Here is a 24,087-nt window from a genome sequence, read left to right as displayed (position 1 = left end):
CATGTATATGTTGAAGCCCTAACCCCCAATGTGATAACCTTCAGATGTATGGCCTCTAAGGGGTAATTTAAGGTGAAATGAGGCCATAGGGTGGAGCCCTCATCCAACTTGTATCCTTACAAAAGAAGAGAGACCAGAGTTCTCTCTCTCTTTTCGCCCAAGCAAAGAGAAAGGTGTATAAGCACACAGTGAGAAGGTGGCAGTTTACAAGCCAACAAGAAAACCTTCAGCAGAAATCATATTTGCTATTATCTCAGTTTTGCACCTTCAGCCTCCAAAACGCTGAGAAAATGTCTATTGTTTAAGTCATCTAGTCTGTGCTATTTTTAATGGCATCCCTAGTAGATTAATAGAGAAGAAAAAAACAGTAACCTGGAGCATAAGCCGTGATTAATATGGACATTTGTTTACATTGCAAATGGTTATATAGAGGAAGGGTGGTGTTTAGCGCAGCTTTTGTGAGCTATAGTAAGTCATTGTGCTTCTCTCAACTTGATTTTCTCTACAATATAGGGATTGAGTTTTATAATTTTTTTAGTTTTCTTTACATGTAAAAGCTTATGAATTGATCACTTATTTTAATCTTTTTTCCTGTCTTTTGAACAGGATTTTGCACAAAACAATAACCTTGAATTACAGCGTCAGTGAGATTTGCAGTGCATAGAAGCAAACAATCAAATTTGGGAATTCACTAAGTATATTCATTTCCTAGAGCAGCTGTAGCAAATTGCTGCAAAGTTTATGTTTTAAAACAACAACAATCTATTCTTTCATAGACTTGGAAGCCAGAAGTCTACAATCGAAATTTAGGCACGATGGTCTACAGGATCTACCACAGTATCTAAGGGAGAACTCTTTGCCTCTTCCAGCTTCTAGTGGCTCTTAGCATTCCTTGGTTGTGGCTGTGTCATTCTAATCTCTGCTTTCATTTTTAAATGGAAAAATGATTTTCTTTCTTACCAACTTTATAAGTTCAAATTGTATATGATGCATTTTCAAATAAAATTTCCCAATATGCTCTATTTAAAATTTATGTTTGTCTAGATAATCTTCACATTTTTAAATGGGCTTCTCTTTGTCTATGTGTCTCGGCTATGTGAATCCCCAAAAAATATTTGTCATTAGATTTAGGGTATACCTGTATAATCCAGATCAATATTATTGTAAGATTCTTAATTACATCTGCAAAGATATCTTCCAATAAAGGTTGTATTTGCAAGTTATGGGATCTGGACATATCTTTTCGGGGACTGCCATTCAATCTACTACACCAAGGGAAAAAATTGTTAGAAAAAAACTACCTTATGTAAAAAGTTAGATTTAAGAAAAAAACATTCATTTTTAATTCTCTAAGCCAACATTTTAAATTATATTTCATTTTATTTAAACTTTTATATTACTACCTAGTAAATGTTAAACATTTTCCAAAAACATAAAAACAAATTTAAAAAGTAAAGTTTCAGGTAAGTGAACTTCTAGTACGATGGGCTTCCTAAAATATTGAAGGATGTATATAATATCAAAGGCAATTGAAATTTCTAAAAGTCAACACAGATATTTTTGATATGATATTTTTGTTCTAGTCTTACAGTTTGTCTATTTTCCAATTTGCATGTAAAATACTTGAAGCTACCAATGTACATCATCTTGCGATGGTAGTTTTCAGATTCAATGTTTGCCTTTATTCCTAAATAGTGAAAGACTGAGAGCTCGAAAAATTTCTCAAATAAGACCAGAGGGGCTCATTAGATAGCAAGATTGAGCTGTTCTTTGTGCAACATTTGTTTGGAGAAAAATTGACATATACAGAAACAAACAAACTGGGGATTCAGGAAAATTTTATCAAAACATTAGACATTATGTTATCAACTCAGCTTCCTTTTTGTGTACATACAAATGTATGTACACAATTTGGTCAATGATGAACCACATATACTGTGATAGTCTTATAAGATTATAATGGAGCTGAAAAATGCCTATCATCTTGTGATGTTATAGCCATTGTAACATCATAGTGCAATCCATTATTCATATGTTTGTGGGTATTTTGATGTAAACAAAAAATTTACTTTATTGCCAGTCCTTTAAAAGTATAGCACATCCAATTATGTACAGTGCATAATACTTGATAATTATAATAAGCAATATGTTACTGTTTTATATATTTACTATACCATACCTTTTTTCCCTATTATCTTAGAATATTTTCTCTCCACTTGTAAAAAAAAAAAAAGTTAACTACAAAACAGCCTCAGTTAGGTCCTCCAGGAGATATTCCAAAATCAGCATTGTTATCACAGGAGATGACAATTCCATGTATGTTACTGCCCCTGAAGACCTTCCAGTGGGATAAGATGTGGAGGTAGAAGACAGTGATGTGTATACACATAGACATATAATCCTGACCCTGTGTAGGCCTAGGCTAATGTATGTGTTTGTGTATTAGTTTTTTTTAACAAAAAAATTAAAAAGTAAAAAATACAAATTAAATTACAAAATTTATAGAATAAGTCTATAAAGAGATAAAATTTTTTTCTACAGCTGTGAATATGTTTGTGCTTTAAGCTAAATATTATTACAAGACAAAAAAATTTAAAAACTTAGAAAGCATGTAAAGGGAGTTACAATAAGCTAATTTATTATTGAAGAATATATTTGTTTTATAAATTTGGTAGCCTATATGTACAATATTTACAAAGTCTATGGTAGTGTACAGTAATATCCTTTACATTCACTCACTCCTCACTCACTGAATCACCCAGAGCAACTTTCAGTCCTGCAAGATCCATTCGGGGTAATCATTTCTTTAAATCAAGGGTATCATATTATTAATGTACCTTTGTTGTGTTTAGACAGGTTAGATACACAAATACCATTGTGTTCCAATTACCTCAAGTCCTCAGTGCAGTAACATTCTATATAGGCCTATACACAAGAAGGCCTATACACTGGGCTGTACAAGATAGCCTATGTATGTAGTAAGCTCTTCCACCCAGGCTGTGTGAGTACACTCCATGGTGTTCACACCATGACAAAATTACCTAATGAGGCATTTCTCATAACTTATCCCTATCATTAAGCAACACATGGCTGTATTATTAATCCTATTAAATACATAATTAATCACAATAAACATTTTTATAGATCACTTAGGAAAATGGATGTGAGGATGAAAATACTAAAGATTTAGAGGAGAGATACTGTAGATTCTGTAATTTAATGGTTAAGGTAAGAATGTTACATTCTGTTCTAACTAGGATTAGATTGAAGAAAAAATATATTTTCTCTGTGTTTCTTCCACCTCACCCCTTTTGCTATCTGTTTTGTTATCCATCTTGGAACCCCACCACATACAAATTAATTCTTTGTGATTCATTTTCTTATTTATTAATTCTACTTTTTCAGTATATATAGCTAATGATGTGTTATCTGCAGTTATATTCTTGGAATCCTTATTAGAACTTCATATGTTACAAATACTATACAAATTAAAAACGATGTTCTTTCTTACCAATTTTGTAAGTGCAAATTGGACATGACACATTTTCAATTAAAATTTCCCAATATGCTCTATTTAAAATTTATTCTTGTCTAAATAATCTTCACCTTTATGATAAATTCCACTGATCAAGTGGGCAAAGCAATTTTTTTTGAAAATATTACTGCAGAATAGCTGAAGTCAAACTGATAATTTTAATGTATTAAGGTAAAATTAAAGTTGTCCGTTTTAACTTTGAAATACACTTTAGAAACATACTACAGAATCCTTTGTTGACTTTACTATGTTTTCCTTCTGTCTCTTGTAACATGAATTCCCTACATTAGAACAGGGAACATTTTATTGAACATCTCCATCAGCTCAGGCTCCCATAACAAAGTATCATAGAGTCAGGGACTGAAACAACAGAAATTGATTTTCTCAAAGTTCTGGAGGCTTAAAGTCCAAAATAGAACTCTGATAAATTTAGCTCCTCATGGGGGCTTTCTTCCTGGATTGCAAAAAGCCATCGTTTGTTGTGACCTCAAAAGGCAGACGGAGAGTCCTGGTGTCTCTCTTCTTGAAAGGGCGCCAGCCTATCAGATTAGGGTCACACCCTATGACCTCATTTAACCTTAAACCTCTTCCACCAGGCACTATCATCAAATATAGTCCTTTTGAGAAGTAGGTTTCAACATATAAATTTGAGGTTGGGGGGCAGGTGCTGGGACAGAAACATTTACTCCATATCATTGAGTTGAGTCAAAAGTATAGTATAGACTAAATCAGAATAATATTTTCAAAAATTTTGTCTCTGCCTTTAAGAAATACATAAATTTATGGTGAAGAGGTAATGTAACAAAAATGATTACAGCTATTAAACTCATGTATTGTTATAAAGAATAAAAATGAAAGAGAAAATCAATTGTTAAAAACAAAATATGACATGTGTGGGAGGCTGAGGTGGGCGGATCACTTGAGATCAGGAGTTCAAGGCCAGCTTAGTCAACATGGTAAAAGACCGTCTCTACTAAAAATACAAAAAATAGCTAGGAGTGGTGGCTGGACCTGTAATCCCAGCCACACAGGAGGCTGAGATGAGAGAATTGCTTGAATCCGGGATGCATAAATTGCAGTGAGAGGAGATCCTGCCAATGCGCTCTAGCTTGGATGATAGAGTGAGACTCTGTCACAAAAGAAAACAAAAGAAATCAAAAAATGACCGTTTTACCAGTCATGATCATAGTTACATTTTTTTCTGATGACTCAGCATTTTTAACTTGGAAACTCAAAAATACAGCCGTGTCAACATGATTAAAAAAACAAAAACAATACAATGATTATTGGTTCATTTAAAGAGTTTATTTCAGGATAAGAAAGGCAGGATGAAATAGGGGAATACTTACCATGCAATTCAAAGCACTGGGAAAGTTTCCTAAATATTTTAATAACCTCTTCATTTATAAAATGGAAATCAAAATATTTTTTCTATCTACTGAGTGTTGTGACAGTAAACAAAATTCCAGAAAATACAATTATTTTTTTGAGAAATCTGCCTGTCCATATAAATGTGAAGTACTATATTAGAGTGCCTAAATGGTGAGCCTGTGCTCTGCTAATTCTTATGGAAACCATTATAAAGTACCTTTAAACATTATTTTTGTGTGTAGAATTTCTGAATATTTGTTGAAAGAAAAAACTGAAGGTAAATTCTGTGAATACTCAATAGTGCTGTGCAGCAGATAAATGGGATTAGAACTGATGATACAGAGTTGCCACACCTAAGCACTGATATACTTGGAAACAGTAGCTGAAATCATGAGGCAGTAGAGATTTCTTAGAAGATGTTCTGGAGAAAGAGAGAGGGGTATCAAGATGAGAAAGCCCAGGATAGAATCTTGGTACATGTCCACATGTGAGGAGCATAGAGAAGAGAGGACAAGTTGGTGAAAATCACTGTTCTAGAACAAAGGAAGTGTGTGTCATGAGACAATGCAGACAAAAGCTTTTGGGGGGATAAACAACTAGTATTGAGTGCGTAGACTGCTAATAGAAAATAATAAAGCACTGAGTAAAAGGTACAAAGTAGATTATTCCTTCCTTCATATGATCAGGCCAAATCAATTTAATATGATTTGAATTAATATAAAAGGAAACTAATCAGATTCTAAACTCTTTTGCCAATTTAAACTATTACTTCTAATTAGGTGTTCAATTTTTAGAACATATTATATATATAATGCTTACTATATTATATGTACATTCTATATAATATACATAACATTTTTTAAATGGAGAATATATATATGTTTGTGTGTGTGTGTGTGTGTGTGTGTGTGTGTGTGTATAGTTTTATTAACTGAGCCTTATCATAGATATAAAGAGACAGGGTGAGGATGTGGAGTGAAATGACAGTGTAAATGACATGCTGGCAACATTTTTAAAGAAAATGAAATATGACAACATTGGGTATAACCTATGAAGAAGGAAAAATAAAAATGTCTTGTGATCTTTTTACCTGAGAAAGTAAAAGAAGAAAAAAGGCATTGGCACACAGGGAAGAGTTGGAAGGAGGGAAAAATAGACAGGTCATTTGATAAGCCAATTTTGGACAGGTAACATTTGAAAATAAGGTAAAAGCCAGGTGCGGTAGCTCACAGCTGCAATCCCAGCACTTTGTGAGGCAGAGGCGGGTGGATTACTTGAGGTCAGGAGTTCAAGACCAGCCTTACCAACATGGCAAAACACCGTCTCTACTAAAAAATAAATACAAAAATTAGCCAGATTAAGTATAGTGATCTGCAGGTGACTTCTCTGCAGGTAAAAAATGGAGGCTGAAAAAAAGGAAAAAGATACAGAATGTGGATAGGCTTACTGGTTACATTTAAAAAATGGTTACATATAAATATGTTATAATATTAGGTTGATGCAGAAGTAATTTCAGTTTCACTATTACTTTTAAGGACAAAACCGCAATTCCTTTTGCACCAACCTCATAGAATGACAATTTCAAGTATATGGTAGCCTAGAGATTTTCAGTTCCTAATTTATTCTCAGACAATTTGCTTAACATAAGTTTCAATCTAGGCAAATAAAAGTAGTCATCATTTACTGAGAACCTATTATTATTATTTTATGAATTAAGAAAATAAGGCTCTAGCTGTTTATGTGACTCTCCCTAGGTAGAAAGTTCTGTCATTGGCAAAGCTAAATCTGAGCTAAAACCGAAGCTCAGATCAGCTTGGACTAAAGCCTGTGGCCCTTCCACTGACTGAGCAATAAAAACTGAAACAGCAACTTAGCATGAAGATGAAGTTGAAAAGCTGAGATTCTGATTCATGGTGGAAGTGGGACAAAATCAGGAATAAAATATTGTTACATATACAAAAAAGGAAACCATATTTCCTTCTTTTTTAACATAGCTATTAATTCAACGAAATTCATCTTGTTGAGATCATTTCTTTGAGTAATCCATCATGATAGATAACTTGTTGATACTATGAAAGATGTATTATATTTTGGACCAAAACCAATACACCTAGGAACAAATTTAGGCTAATCTTTTTTTGTAAGGGATTTGAGATCACATCATAAAGATTGAATGTACTAATATGAGTCACTTATTTGGTTTATAACAGAAATTCTGTTTATTCTAAATTTTCAGATCTCTCCAAGGTACACTGATTTAATAAGATCCAGTGCCCTATGTAATTGGAATTTAGTAGTAAAATGGGAAAAATATTAAAAACCACTGGGCCACTTTTATTGAGAAATATAGATTTTCATACCTTTACCTATGCAATTGTAGAGAATATCTTATTTATCATGTGAGACATTCTTGAAAACTATGTGCATTAAGCCTTATTCTATTTTTGGTATGCATAAAATGCCCCTTGAGATAGATAAAAGCACTCTGTGAAAGTATTTTGTTATTGGTTTAAAAAGATAAAAATAATAGCCTTGAGCTTCACAATCTCTCTTTTCCTTAGATATTAATTATATAACACAGGATTTTTGCTATTCTACCAAACGTGTGTTTGCTTGTCTGATTTGCCATTCCTAAGTATCTTGTATGGAACACTGAATTGTTAGTCATTACCACTGTTTTCATTCTCATTTCCATACCCCTCCAAAACCAAAAAAAAAGACCAATAAAATCACAAATATTTTTCATCTTCTATTTATTCATTTCCCATGGGATAAGTTAGTGGCGTAGAGAAGCAAATTTGATCATAATTACCTTGGGTTCTTATTCCACTATGCCCTCATTCAAATTATCTTCATTGAATTTAACTTCGTAACCTAATCAATTACAGAGAGGAACAATACAAGTATCATACTTTTAAACATTTTAAATAAAATATCTCATGTCTGTATTACTTGAAACTCTTAATTTAAAAAGTCCGAAATTCATCTCAACTAGGCCTTAGCCAAAGAAAACGGGACTTTCTGTTTAGATATTACTGATAAGTTCTTTAAGAAAGAACTTTCACAGCTGGATCCCCATGCTCAATGAAAGCGAGAATCTCTCTCCCCCAGTTCCCTACTTCTGCTTTCCTTATTTTCATACATGCTTTTCTTGTAAGGAAATAGAGATAGTTACCCAAACCTCCTACACAGCTGCCAGTCAAGACCATTGAAACCCTTTTATGGAAAAACTCCCCTTTTCCAATTAGCTGAGGTATTAAGCAGGGTTCTCCTTGACCAAGATTGGATGAAAGGTCTACTGTCAAACCATTACGACCATCATCTGATATAACGGAACGTCAGGGGCATAATACAGTCAATTTTACTTAATCAGAAATTTGAAATAAAACGCTGTCGTGTTTGATTTAGTGTAAAGAAAAAGATCTTCATCTTTTTCTGGCAAATATATACGTTCGCTTCTGTGAAACAACACCAAAAATCTGCATTTCCCTTTAGTTTTGTCTCAGCCACAAAATTAATAGCCGTATTCCGTGGTTAGTTATACTACAGAGTTCATTTCAGACACTAAGTAACATGGAGTTCCTGTGCTCTCTTTAGACCAGTGGTTCTCAAGGTTGGCTGTCCACGAAATTCATCTGAGGAGCTTTAAATCTTGTCCTTCCAAGACATCAGTCTCAGAGATTCTAATTTATTGGGTTTGGAGTTTTGGACTGAATAAACAGGTGTTTGGACGCTCCCCCTGGCTGTTACTAATGAACAAACAAATTTGAGAACTTTTATTAATGTTCTGTATTGTTTTCATGCCAAATCCTTTCAAAACTATTATGAATTAATTAACATTGATATATTTCATGCCTCAGAAAAATAGTTTTACTTAGTGGATTAAGATAGCATATTAGAAGATAACGTGTTTTTTTTGTTTTTTCACAGATTGTTTTGCTTACCTAGGTTTCAGTCTTTATTATAGTATATCGTATTTCAATTAGCTGTTTGATTCTTTCTTCTTCACATTAAACTGATAATGCCTGAAGGTATTCTCTATTTTTTTGAATGCCTCTGACTCTTGTAACTTCTGCAGCATTTGTTATTTAGAAGCAAAGGTACTTAATAAGTGTTTGATCCACAATGTCAAGAGAAGCTGAATTTCGTATTCTTGTAGTTGAGTGTACAACAAAAAATAATTGTTATCTCAGCAGGACTATGCAAAAGGAAGGAAAACTTGCTTTTTTTCTTCCTAACTAGAAAACAAGTCAAGATAATTCAAATTGTTCCCAATCAAATGTCAAAGAAGTAAGCCACCTTAAAATACATCCTGCAATGTAAAATAATAAGTGGAAAAAGTAAAGTTCTATATGAACACTATTGGCAGTTAGAAGGTGTTGTATTCATGTGATTTAAGAAGTCCTGTGAAGTGTTTAGAGGCAATTGACTAAAGCAAACTCAATGTTTTATTTTTATTCTTGCCCACTAGGAATTGGTTTAATATTTAGGTAGGTGGTTTTCTTCTGAACGATGTTTGAAGCACCATGGTACACAAAATAAAATACTGGCTGCAATAAAATGCTGTTTTTACCATCTTAAAACCCAAGAAATGAACACTTTTTTTATCCTATTTTTACTTATCTTCATGTTTTTCTTTCTGAGTCAAATTTTTATAAAATAGAAGATTAGGAAAGAACTAATATATATTGTGTGCTTACAAATTTCTATGTAGAAGATAACTTTATTTTGTGTTTACTCAATCACTGATAAATATTCACTGAACATATATATTTTATTAAGGGCATGATGCTAGATCATTTCACACTTTAAACTTAGACATCATAATAATTCTATAAAGTGTCATTATGCCTACTGATAAAAATAAAAACTAAAAGCATAAAACAAAACATGAATGACAAAAAACTTTTCCTGATATTACACAGCTAGAAAGTGTATAAAAGGTTGGATTTAACCAAAATATATTTGACTTTAAAATCCATAATTTTTCCATTTCGCCACAAATGTAACTCGTAGCATGCCTCCAATAGTTGTAAATGTCTTTTCCCACCTCTGTTAGTCATTTTTGCATTGCTGTAAAGGAGTAACTGTGGCTTGGTAGTTTATACAGAAAAGAAGTTAATTTGACTTACTGTTTTCCACAGGCTGTACAAGCATGGCAACCACATCTGGCTGGCATCTGGCTGGCATCTGGCAAGGGCCTCAGGAAGCTTTTAGTCAGGGAAGAAGGGAAGTAGAACAGAGAATGACATGGCAAAAGGGGAGCATGAAAGAGAAGTGGAGGAAGGTTTCAGACATTTTTTTTTTTTTTTTTTTTTTTGAGATGGAGTTTCGCTCTTGTTGCCCAGGCTGGAGTGCAATGGCGCGATCTTGGCTCACTGCAACCTCCGCCTCCTGGGTTCAGGCGATTTTCCTGCCTCAGCCTCCTGAGTAGCTGGGATTACAGGCACGCACCACCATGCCCAGCTAATTTTTTGTATTTTTAATTGAGACGAGGTTTCACCATGTTGACCAGGATAGTCTCGGTCTCTTGACCTTGTGATCCACCCGCCTTGGCCTCCCAAAGTGCTGGGATTACAGGCGAGAGCCACCGTGCCCGGCGGTTTCAGACATTTTTAAACCACCAGCTCTCCTGTGAAGAGAGCAAGAACTGACTCATTACCATGGGGAGAGAGCACCAAGCCTTTCATTAGGAATCTGCCTTAATGATCAAAACACCTCCCACTATCTCCCACCTTCAACACTGGGGATCATATTTCAACATAAGATTTGGAGAGGAGAAACATTCTAATTCCTTTACGTCTCCTTAATTTCCCATTCTTAATTTAGAAAGATTTCATTCTTATGTGACATTTGAAGCTTTCACTGAATTAAGGGCAAGTTAAGATACACTTTGGAGAACACTGCACACAAGAGGTCTCTGACTTGGCTCAATCCTATTTCTTGGGCAGCCTTTCTCCTGGCACATGTGCCTGTGATTGATTTTATGTATTACATGTCAGGACAAACAAGAGATTTGTGATGGAGTCACTTGCTTAAAACTGACATTATTTGTTTCTTTTTTCTTTATCGTATATTTAGGATAAATATAAAACAACCTTTTACAACTGATATTTACATGAAGGTTTGACAGGTCAATTTCTGATTATGATTCATATCTTAAAACACAACACAATTGTATTTAATTAGGACACAGTCAAACTTACTTGTGTGACTTTTGCTAAAACATTTAAATAAGTAAATACACAGTATACCCAATATTGTGCATAAAATTCTCTTTGTTTGACTTTACTAAATCAATCGTTTAGAATTGGGGTCTCCTTTGCCCCTTGGGGGATACTGGGCAATGTTTAGAATTTTTTTTTAGTTTTACAACTGGAAAGGAGGTATGTACAACATCCTACAATGTGTAAGACTACCTTCCACAACAAAACATTTAACGGTTTAAAATGTCAGTGTTGCCAAGATCGAGCAACCAAGCTCTGCCTGTATTTGCATCATCAAAACGAATGTTATATCTGAAATTGATTGCCAAGTTGTGTAAGCTACTGTACATGGCGAATTAAAGAGAAGAAACTTTTTGAAGTTTATAAACCTTGACCGACAACCACGACTAAAATATTGAAGACAAACAGAACCTCAATAAGCATTTTCTCAGATATTGAAAGCAGAGATACATTTAAAACAGTAATCAAATTCTATCTGGAATAGCTAATGGGGAGATATAGAAGTTTGCTATTAAGCAAAGCAAGGGTCAAGGCTGCCCTTTATCATTCAACAGTGAGAGCTTCCTGGAAGCTGGCTTAATGAAGGTAGAATTTTGAAGTAGAAATTTATCTGATGGCGAGCCAGGAGAAGCAACAGCCCAGGAACTGACTTTACCTTGACAAGAACAAAGATGACAGATAAAAACACAAATCACCGCTGCCTCACAAAAAACAATAGCAAAACTTGAACTTTTTGAACTTGTCACTTTTGTGACCTGGATATTTAGGTACTTCACGTTTGCTCTTTTAATTTTCACGTCACTGTGTAGTTACAGAGGCTTTAATGCTCCTTTTTAAGTGGAAAGAGATGTTTTCCATAGCAGGTGCTTTCCATTTATGAGAACTTAACATGTTTCCTGCCCTAACAGTTTTTACAAAGAAAAAAGAGAAACTCGTAGAAAGCAGAACCACTTACCACCAGGAGAAAAGAAAGTCCTGTTCATTATATTATCTAACTAAAATAATGTACATAATTTACTTTAAACTTAGGCCTTAAAATCTGATCATTAACTATTTCTGTTTCTTAAGAATACACAGGTAATATTTCTGATATGTAAGAAGGTAACAGTGGAAATAACAACTTCAATTCAGCAGCAGGTATTAAGGACCTATTAATAAAATTCTCACTCCCAAATCCCTGTTTCTAAATTCAACCCTAAATTTCTTTTGAAACATTTATCTGTAAGTCAATTTTAGTAGGCCGGATAAATCACTTTCTGCTTTACCATCGTTTCTTTTAATCTTCTCTTTTTAATTTATTCAAGTAATATATTATTAAAATAGAAAATAATCTGAAATAAAGAAACCCAAAAAGAGAAAAAAAATTGAAATGACCTAAAGACTCAAAACCTCAGATAAGAACTATAAATATTTTTGTGTATAGTCTTCTGCAATATGACATATAAAACATATCACCCAATTTTATCTAAATAGATTGTCAATAAATAGCTAAGTCAATCAATTATTGGTGCTACATAATTTTAATGGTAACTAGTTTTCTTTTGTAACCATAAATCATTATATTAATTCTACATTTTTGAACACTTAAATTATTTCCAGTATTATAAATGTCTTAGTGAACACCATGCTATATACATCTTTGCAAATATTTAGGAAAGGCCATTCCCCTGAAGTGGAATTATTGGGTAAAACTATGAGTTCTTATTGATCTTGACCAATTACACAGTGAAAGTTTACAGAGGTTTTTCTTTCTTTTAGGAATTTGAGTAGCTGCTTATCAAAACCTCACTATCATTTGATATTATTATCTACATTGTTTGAATCTACACTTACTAAATTTCAGATGTGTTGAGTAATAGTGATATTAAATATTTTGTACATAGGTATTTCTCTTTTTTGTATCTGTGTCTTAGTTGATTAAGAGTTTATTAAATTATATTTTCTTATATTTTTTAATCTTATTAATTTGCAATATCACTTTGGAAACATATGTATATGTTAACTTTTGTTGTAACTCTTTAAAAATCATCATTCATTTATTTATTCCACAAATATGCATTAGCATGCACTATAAGCTACACAGTGTCCTACTCCTAGTGACAAAAAAAATAATCGGTGGTAAAAAACCAACAAGCTCTCACTTCCATTGAGCCTACAGTCTGGGAGGTATTTATTAATTAAATAATTATAGAAGATGAATGCAAAATTCTGAATATGATTGATAAGCATTATGATGGTATTTTTATCCTTTAAAAATATAATTTAAAGCATGACTTAGACGGAATAAACAGAAAAGGCCTTTTAGAGAAAATGACGCTTAGAAGGAGCTCTGACAGATGAATTGCTAAGCAGAAAACATTGGCCAGCAAAGGGGCTGGCAAATTCAAAACTAAGGCAGTCACTTTTTCTATATGTTTCTAAAACTAACTCAAGTTGCTCTCTGACTGTCTAATGAAAGCAGATTCAAAGGGCCGATAACGGGGCAAAATTACCATGTGGTAAACTCCAGGCTGGCAAAGGTTTTGGTGTTTCTTTCCTCTGTAAACCACTATGACAATCTAGCAATTGAGGCCAAGACATAAGCCACTTTGGCACCAATCTATAGACTGGATTTATAAAAATCCTGCTAATGGCACTGACAGCATTAATATCTTTGGAAGCAAAATGCTTCACTACATTGGCAACTGGCCACCCATTTACCATAGGGAAAGTTGCATTTCACCATCTGGATGACTAACTCAACATGTTTAGAACAAAAGTGTCTCTGTTGTCGAAAGCTTTCACAGCAGGAAAAATAGAGACAAAAATAACTAAGAATGAGTTGAATAGCAATAAAGCATCATCTTTGCCTGGAATTCTGATGGGTGGATATTTGGAACACTATCATGTTATTTATTCACTCAACCAGCAGATACATTCTTTTCACAATTTTATGATCAAAATTGATTGTCAAAAAAAATTGAAAGCAAAGTTTGTATTTATTTGTTTATAATGAAAGTTTACTTCTTAGAAACTATTTCTGCAGGGTCGTCAACCCATTCTTCTCAATTCAAGGTAACATCTGATTATCTCTACTCCCTCTTTTTCTTTCTTCCCAGGGTGACCTAAGTAGTTAGCAGGCTTATATATCATCAGTAGTGTGCTGGTAAATGTTTAACTACAACCAGCTCTCTGGAGGGAAAAAAAAACAAAAAAAGACCCCGATCTGTAGGGTTTCCAAGTTTCTGTTACAAATGTTCACATGGTGGCCAATTTTGAGTTTCCAACTTGACATCACATAGTGCAGTGTTGGACAGAGAGGCTCACACTTGGCTCTAATGAGCTGGTTGGCAGCAACTCCAGTGTACTACTTTATAGCCCTGGAATTGGGGAATGTTTGTGGCTTGAGTATGTTCTGCTGTTCTACTGTTCTCATTGGCCTCTGCTGAGGTTTTTTTCTCCCTGATAATGAGAATTGGCTTCTGTCTTCATCATCAGCATCTCAGGTTGGTGTATTTTCTCTGATCCTATTGAACAGGCAAACATGCCGACTATTCTGGAGATAGCATGACTGACTCTCTGGATGACTCTGCCCCAATCCTGGCTCAGCTCCTGATGGCTTTGCACTTCGCACCATGGAATCCAAAATTCCCATAACAATTTCTGGGCAGCTGAATTAGTATTTATTTCTCCCTTGGACTCTGATTCTAGAGATATGGATATTATCTATGTCCTATGCAATCTGAGGGATATTTGAGATACAGGATATCTATTTCAGCCTTCCATTGTTTCACACTGGCATTGCTAGTCTTCTGCTGCTATGTTGGTCTAGAAACATTCTATACCCATTTAGAGAGATCCTAATAGTCAGTAGCTCAAAATTTTCCTCTTTTTCAGATCACAAATCTAAGAGTTGACTTCAGTAGATGCCATCCCTCCTCTCTACTCCCTCCACCATAACACAGATTTTGGTCACAGTGATGGCTGGGCACCTGAAATCTATGCTCTGTTTTACTGATCTTCTCTAAGCTTCCAACCCCAACAGTTTCATCTCTTCCCTGATTTCAGGGAAAACAGCTTAATTCAATTATTGCATTATTTGTGCTCCAGCTAACCTAGCTCTTGAATTTTCTAGATTTAGCTCATGATAAGGAAATCCCAATATTTAGAATTCCATTAAAAACAAACAAAACATTTTTTTTCTCTTAATTGCCTGCCTCAGGAGAATCCAAAGCATATTGGACTTTACATTACTGTTTGACAATACTTAAAAAAAAAAATATATATATATATATATATATATATTTGTAAATCAGAGCTGAGCAGTATTTTTATATTTTCATCTTTGAGATATGAGGCTTTAGGAAAGAAAATAATAGGCTAAAATTCCCTATACCACTCCAGAATGCATGATCCTGAGGTAATGGTAAGTACTGAGGAAACAATGATAAAAAAGTCAGATGTCACTCCTGTATTTATAAAAGTCAGTCAAACTGGGATACAGACCAGTTTTTTTTAAAAAAACAAAAACAAAATTAATGTGCTATAATAATTGCTAAGATGAGACAGTACTGGGTGTCATGTGAACTCCTAAGAAGCATTGCTAACCTATCCTGGTCTAGTCAGGAACAAAGTCTATTGAAAATTGGGACTGAGGGCTCTGTGACTAATAAACTGGCTCAAGTTATTGTTTAAAGCATGACTTAGGCTGAATAAACAGAAAAGGCCTGTGAGAGAAATGATACTTAGAAGGAGCTCTTTGGTATATGCTGTCAACATTTCTGAAACACGTATCATGGCCAAAATGGTTATATTGGCCCAAAGGGAAGAACAGCTGACTTCTTCATGGTAAGAATATGTCTTGACTAATGTGGAACAATGAAAGATAAATAAATGGAAGGAAAAAAAACCTAGAAACTCTAATTATCTGAAATAAAGTAAGAGCTATAACTACTGGTGAACATTTTGCAAGATGAAGGCTAGAATATTGTTCACTTCTTATTATCTTCTAAATCTTGTCCAAACCTATATTAAGGATTTTCTTGGAAAGATAAAAAAACTTGTATCTTTCTTGCTAGTGATGAGATTGCCAATGTCAAGATGGTTGCAGTTGATACAAGTTTCCATGATGTTAATAATTAGCTTCGGTATTTCAAACATATTTCTCAAGATATATTTCTCAAGACAATTTATCCGTATTTTTTTTTTTTTTTTTTTTTTTTTGTCTTTTGACATCTGGCCAAAAGCTTACATTATCCATTAAAACAGATATAGTCAATTCCAAAACTGGACAATAGGAAAGCACTTTTTTATATGAAGTGAATACGAGTCAGCACTAAGTAAGCAACATTTGCAACTGACTCTTGTTCAGTGGTTGAATAAACAAAGAATAGATAAGAGTAAAAAGGATTTCAGAGGCTACACATGGATAGAGCAAAACATTTAGCCTCAGCACACCTTTATTCAGAACTCTTGAGGACTCCAAAGAGCTTTTGTGTGTTTGGATATCTCTCAGTATCACTATCTTACGTAAAAACTGATAAAGCTTAGAAATAGTTATGTATGTATGTATTTAAAATAGCAATAATAAATATTTAGTAGCATAAATATGTATTATGATAAATAACTATTTTTTCTAAAAATATTGAAAATAGTGGCAATGTTTTATATTTCTGCAAAACTTTTAAATGTCTGGTTTAATAAATGACAGCAATATTTTTATATCTGCTTTTGTATTTACTCTGTTGCACCATTTTGTTTGGCTGAAATATATGAGGAAAATCTGATCCCACACAAGTATCATCCCATGGAAAAAGGAGAGACATTTTAATACTCCTTTTGAGAACTCTTTTTAAGTTCTTCTGTGATACTGCAAGGAAAATAGTAAAAAAAGTGACTTACCATCTGAGTTCTAACACCATGTTAATGAAGATTTGTGTTTTATGACATTGAAATTAATTGATTATTGTTTATATTTTGAATGCAAGTTTTTGTAACATCATGCTACATCCAATATTGGTTCACATAGTTATACATTTCTTTTAGAATTTTGAAACATTACATTATGCATGATCAAATGATAACATTCATTAATGTCATCAAAAATGTATTTAAGTACTGTAATATGCTTCATAAAGATATTTCGGTTGATGACAGACTGCATATATGACAGTGGTCTAATAAATTTATAAGACCATATTTTTACTGTATCTTTTCTTTGTCTATACTTGCTATTGTTACAGCTGCCTACCATTTTCAGGTTTGTAGCTCAGGAGCAATAGGCTACACCATTTAGTCTAGGTGTACAAAAGGCTGTATCATCTAGGTTTGTTTAAATATACCCTGTGAAGTTGGAACAGTGACAACATTTCCTAACAAGGCACTTCTTAGAGCATATGTCCATTGTCAAGTGGTACATAGCTGTATTAGAAAGCAATCATGGTGGCAGACCCATTTTTCAAGTTTCAGTTTTTTCATTGAAATCCCAAATTTTATCTTTAATGATGAATACTGTCAATTTCTTTTATTAAAGCTATAGGCTCACTTTTGAAAATTTGTCTTCCCCTATAAATAAATATAAATAAAATATTTATTCATATAAATCTATGAATAGAGGTTGTTTATTACTTTTCACCTAAAATGGAATTTCATGATTTAAAAAAGCAATTTCATCTCATAACTCAAAAACTCTTGCAAGTGCTTTCTCATAGTTTCACATAAGGCAGAATTGTTTTATGGGTATTTTCTGTTTTGTCACATAATATGAAAAAGATTTCTGAAAAAAAATTAAGTAAAAAGTTGAGAGTTAATCAATTAATACTTTTTACTACTTTATCGAAGACAGTGTTAAAACTTGGCTAGCATTTTTTCCTAATATGTTTTAAAAATATACACGGTAACCACTAATCGAGTTTGGTACACTGCCTCAGTTTGTGCTAAGACACCAGCAGTACTACCCATCATTATTGAGATGCATCTTGAGTGTAAATGTCAAAAGCACAGTTTAGGAGTTTATTTTTGACGGTATAGACTCCCAGAAAGGGACTCAGAAACTTCCAAGTGTCTGCAGATCACAGCGTAAGAATCACCTGTCTCTAAAAGCCTATCCCACTTTTCCTTTTGTTTCCTTGCTGACCTCACCCTCTTTGGCTCTCCTTTTCCTCACTTCACTTCAGCCACATTGACCTGATTGCTATTTTACAAATACTGGAGACATATAGTAATGTTTAGAAGTTGCAGTGGCTGTTCCCTCTGCTTTAGGTGTGATCTTCCATCACATCCAAACGGCTAACTCCCCAAAGGCTAACAGCTAATTAAGCCATTGCTCAAACATTACCTTGTAAATAAGACCTACCCTAACCACACTATTGAAGATCACAATTCAGAACTTTTAATTTTGCTTACCTTGTTTTATATTTTTGATAGCATTTAGTAGATTCTCTTTTTATATTTATTATGTTTAGTGTTTCTTTTCTCTCAACCCTCATTAAAGCAGAACTTTCAGGGAAGCAGTGATTTTTTAAATAATTTGTTTATTGCCATATCTCAAATGTTTCTATTGAGTCATGCACAAAAATCAGAAATATTTTTGAAGTAAAAGATGAATGACTCCAATTGCATATCATCTTATTTTATGAATGCAACTGCTCTTTTTTATTTCAGAGAATATTAATAATATATAATAATAACACATTTTAAAATTTCAGTTCACTTTATTGTCTTTTTTTTTTTTTTTCTGGAGATCAAGTCTTGCACTATTGCCCAGCCTGGAGTTCAGTGGCACAATCTCGGCTCACTGAAACCTCCGGCTTCTAGGTTCAAGCAAATCTCCTGTCTCAGACTCCCTAATAACTGGGATTAGAGGTTCCTGCCAACACACCTGGCTGATTTTTTTATTTTTAGTAGAGATGGGGTTTTGCCATGTTGGCCAGGCTAGGGCCACACTCCTGATCCATCTGCCTCGGCCTCCTAAAGTGCTGGAATTACAGGGGTGAGCCACCACACCCGGCCTAGCTTTTCCCATCTATTTCTTATTCTTATTGTTTTCTTTTGACTTGTCTTCCATCCTAGAGATTTCCTCAAATATCTGATGAGCTTTTCTCTTCATTCACACTTACTAGTGAGGTCTTAAAGGCTTCCTAGATGCTGTAATTGCATATTTTCATGGGAGGGCTTTTCTTTAGACTAGAGAGGAATGGTTTGTCTGGGGTCTGTAAGTAGGACTTCTTCCTTGGATAGTCTGTATCTCCAGAGAGGAATTTTCTAATGTGAGCCAGTATGATGGTTAACATTGACTGACAACCTGATTGGATTGAAAGATGGATAGTATTGTCCCTTGGTGTGTCTGTGAGGGCATTGCCAAAGGAGATTAACACTTGAGTCAGTGAACTGGGAGAGGCAGAAGCCACTCTCAATCAGAGTGGACACCATCTAATCACCTGCCAGCATGGTTAGAATAAAGCAGTCAGAAGCAGGTAGGAGAGGCTGACTTGCTGGGTCTTCTGACACTCATCTTTATCCCATGCTGGATGCTCCCTCCCCTCAAATATCAGACTCCCAATGCTTCAGCTTTTGGACTCTCGAACTTACACCAGTGATTTGCCAGGGACTGTCAGGCCTCGAGCCACAGACTAAAGGCTGCATTGTCAGCTTTCCTACTTCCGAGGTTTTGGGATTAATTCGGACTGGCTTCCTTGCTTCTCAGCTTGCAGACAGCCTATTGTAGGACTTCCCTGTGTGACCATGTGAGACAACTCTCCTCAAAACTCCTCTTCATTAGGTCTGTCTCTTTAGAGAATCCTGACTAATACACACTAATAGCATACATTTATGTAAGACTGGTTTGTATACATTTGATTACCAAGTTGAGCAAAATTATTAGTGCCCTTACTCTTAAATGTACAGACTTTAATTTAATCCAGATGTCAGCAAACTATTGTCTATGGGCCAAAATCTAGTCTATTTTTGTAAATATAATTTTAACACAGCAACACCCACTCATTTACGTATTCACTGAGATGACTTCCATGCTACAATACCAGGCTTAAGTAGTTGCAACATTAATGCCATAAAATGGAAACCCTAAAATGTTAACTAACTGGCCATTTACAGAAAATGTTTGTTGAACCTTAATTCCTGTTTCTGGTATGGTTCTTCTCCGCTGTTATCCTTGCTGCCTTGTGTCTTGGTGCACAGTAAATTTGGTTTACTTCATAGAGCTAACACGTATTCTTCTGCTAGGAATGTAGGAGGTAGATCTTGTCTTTATTGGAAAGACTTGGAAATTTATCTGCTCATCAAATAATCCTCTTTTTTCAGCTTTGCCTCTTGCCTTTTTCTTCTTAGGCAAATGATTCATCTATCTCTATTTCTTTCTAGAATAAAGTGACATAATCATTCCTACTTTTCCATGCCATTGGTCTCATAAGGCACTTTAGTATAATCTTGGTTTTTCTAATAAAACAACTTTTTATTTTAGTTTTTCCAAGAACGTGCTAACATCTCTCACTGCTTGATTGATCTTTTCAATGATTTTGGCCTTATAAATTTAAAATTTTTTAAAATTTCAACACTTTTTCTCTGGGAAGTATATAGATAAAAATTATATTCATTCCACTGTGCTTAATTTGCAGTCATCAGTACTATTTTTAATTTTCTACATTTTACATATTATTTTTTATATGTAGCCTAATTAATGTTTAAGCAACTTTCCATGAACTTTTTAAATTCATTTTTTTAAATTTAATAACTCCAAGTACTGTGTATGTGTGTGTGCTTAATTTGTTAAAGACTAAGAAGAACATATAAATTTGTCTTACGTTTTTATGAGGTTTTATTTTATAAGTCTCTATGGTATGCAATTTGGTGAATAAAAATTCATGACATTTTAAACTGGACCATTCACTTCAACAATAAAAACTGGTTCCTGGGACTCATTTAATGCTTAAAATTTGTATTGTGCATAAAAGGAAAATAGTTCCAGGGAGCTTTTAATATAATAAGCTCAGGATCATAGCTCTCTCTCCTGCCCTGTTCCTCAGGAGAACAGCTTCTAACTGAGTACTGTTTTGATATTTTGATAATTATATTATTATATATTAGTAGATCTTATATACTATATGGTATTTGTTTGGAGATTTATAGCTTATACTTACGTATATTTATCCATTGGCTTAATAATCACCATCCAAATATATCTCTGTCTAAATCCCCTGAATCTGTTATGTTTACATGCATGTCAAATGGGACACTGCAAATGTGATTAAAATTAAGGAACTTGATATAGGGTAATTATCCTGAGACCTTAAAGCAATAAAATGTTGAGAAGAAAGCAGAATAATATAGTTAGACGTTTTAGGAAGAAAAACATTGCTTAACCTAAATATATTTCAAAGATTACTAAATAGAACAAAAAAGACTACATTAAAATAAAAATTTACATTTATCAAAAGCTTATTAGAGTGAATAATAAAGTCAGTGCATGAAAGAAGATATTTATAATACATATAATCAGTATGTAGGACTCACAGTCGGAATATTTAAAGGAGTCTTACAAATAAGTGAGAAAAAGAAAGAAAATATAAAAATGCCAAAACATGTTCAATCACTATATACACATAAATATAAAAACATAAATGTCCTTTATTATTCAAAGAAACAAATGCTACCATGTAATACTACCGTACACCTGCCAGGCTGGCTAAAATGAGAAAAATAAACACTAAAAGGCAGGAGCCTGAACGGGAAGCTGAAACTCTGATCTCCCTTGGAGATTGTGAACATTTGTAATATCAGTTTAGAAAACGGTGAGGAGGTACCAAAGCTAAATAAATCCTTTCTTTGACTTAGCAATTTCAATAGAAGAAATGTACTTAAAAATAAGTACAGATATTTACCAAAAAATTCTGCTTTACAATATTCGTGACAACACAATTTATAGTGGCTGAAATCTGAAGCCTACCTGAACTCTTATCAATAGTGAAATAAATAAATAAATAAACTTTTAGTATGATCAGGCAGTGGGACATCTATATGGCAACACAGATGAGCGGATTACAACTAATAGCAACAACTTAGATAAATCTTGCAGGGTGATATGAAGGAAAAGAAGCCCAGGCAAAAATTGTTTTTAGTATGTTTTCATTACTGTATGTTTATAAACAGGTATCATCAATCAAAATTTGATTTCAGAAGTCAGGAAATCAGTTACATTTGATTGGAGTAATGAACAAAAGAAAAAGCTCCAGGACTGCTAGTAAGTGAGGTTTTATATTTTGATCTACGCATTGGTTACATAGGTGTTTTCAGTTTCTGAAAATTTACCAAGCTGTACTCAGAGCTGTGCACTTAGCTGTTTGCATAGTATACTTCAGTAAGAGGCTTACTGATAGAAAACATTTAAAAAAGCTTCTTCTTACCCACCGACAAATTTACTGGCCCAGGAGTTTCAGTAGTAAGTTGTACCTAGTATTTAATGATTAAAAAAATAAAAGAATGAAGAAATTCCACCACATTTATTCCCCCCAAAGTTAAATCTCAATCCTACAAACAACTGTTTATTAAGCACTTAATTTGTGATTTGCATGATTATGTACTATGATGGTGAATGCAAAATAGAATCTGAGTATTAACATATCTCATCCTTTCTCTAATTAGCCATCTTTCCTAGCCTTAGAAGACAGGCAGGGAACCACACCTGGACACCAAAAAGAGAAATCAATGATAATATTTCCTACAACTTCAGAACAAAAATCCCCAAATATATAAATAAAAATTTGTAAATATGTTTATTGTTAACTAAAAAGATCAAAAAATAAAAAGCATAGACATGAAACACGGTTCCTTTTGATATATTTCAAACAAAAACAATTTGTCATTTACTTTGTTAAATACTTATATAGTATATAAAATTTAGGAATAAGTAATTTTTTTTTTCCAATAGAGCTCTAGGGTATGAAACTTCTGATTGGGTAAAATTTTAATAATGTCACCATTTGTCATCATTTAAGGTCTTGCTAGACAGTCTTCATATAAATATAAATGATGAAAACTCCCACTCTTCCACAAAGCTTATGATTTTCCAGTTCTATTTCTCTTAAATAGTAGAAAATGTTGTGATTTTATCACAGAGTAATGTCTGCTGTATTAGTTTTCTATTGTTGGTGTAGCAAATAGCCAAATATTTAGCGAAGTAAAATGACGCAGATTTGTTATTTTACATTTCTGGAAGTCAGATGTCTGAAATGAGTATTACTAAGCTAAACTCAAAGTGTGGGCAAGGCTGTGTTCCTTTCTGGAGGCTGCAGTGGAAAATCAGGTGTATTGCCCTTTTAAGCTCCTCCAGGCTGCTCTATTAGCCTTCTGTCTCCATCTTTTACTTACAAGAACACTTGTAATTACATTAAGCCAAGGTGGGTAATCCAGGTTAATTTCCCCATCTCAAAATTAGCTGATTGGACACCTTACTTTCTTCTACAACCTTAAATCCTCCTTGCCATGTGTTAATAACAGAATGCATTCACAGGGATTAGGATTTAGACATTTTAGAGGAGCCATTATTCTGCTTACCACAGCTTCCACCAAAATTCACTTTATGATAACATAGCAATTGTATGTACTTGTTAGTAATGAAAAAATACACAAAATAATCTATGTCAATGCAGTCTAAATCCAGGCATACTCATGGCAATAACTGGTCACTTGCAAAAAGAAGTTAATGTTCTATTTCAGATATAGACATTAAATGATCTACATTTTCCTGTTGGAAAAAAGATTTACCTATATTTTAATGGTTTATGAAAGAATAGAGTAGTCTGCATGTTCAGAAGCTTTTAAAAGTGTTTAAGCTCTGAGGAAGGTTGACTTTGGAGACAGAATCACAGAGCACAACCTCTAAATTACTGATCTATTGTTATAAATTCACTTCCATCTTATTTCCTTATACCAGGGTCAGATTAGATGACACTGTATTAGGAC

Source organism: Callithrix jacchus, chromosome 3, assembly GCF_049354715.1.
Source record: "Callithrix jacchus isolate 240 chromosome 3, calJac240_pri, whole genome shotgun sequence".
In the NCBI taxonomy this organism is placed as follows: domain Eukaryota; kingdom Metazoa; phylum Chordata; class Mammalia; order Primates; family Cebidae; genus Callithrix; species Callithrix jacchus.
The sequence above is the reverse complement of the archived record's forward strand: the minus strand, read 5'-3'. Positions refer to the sequence as shown.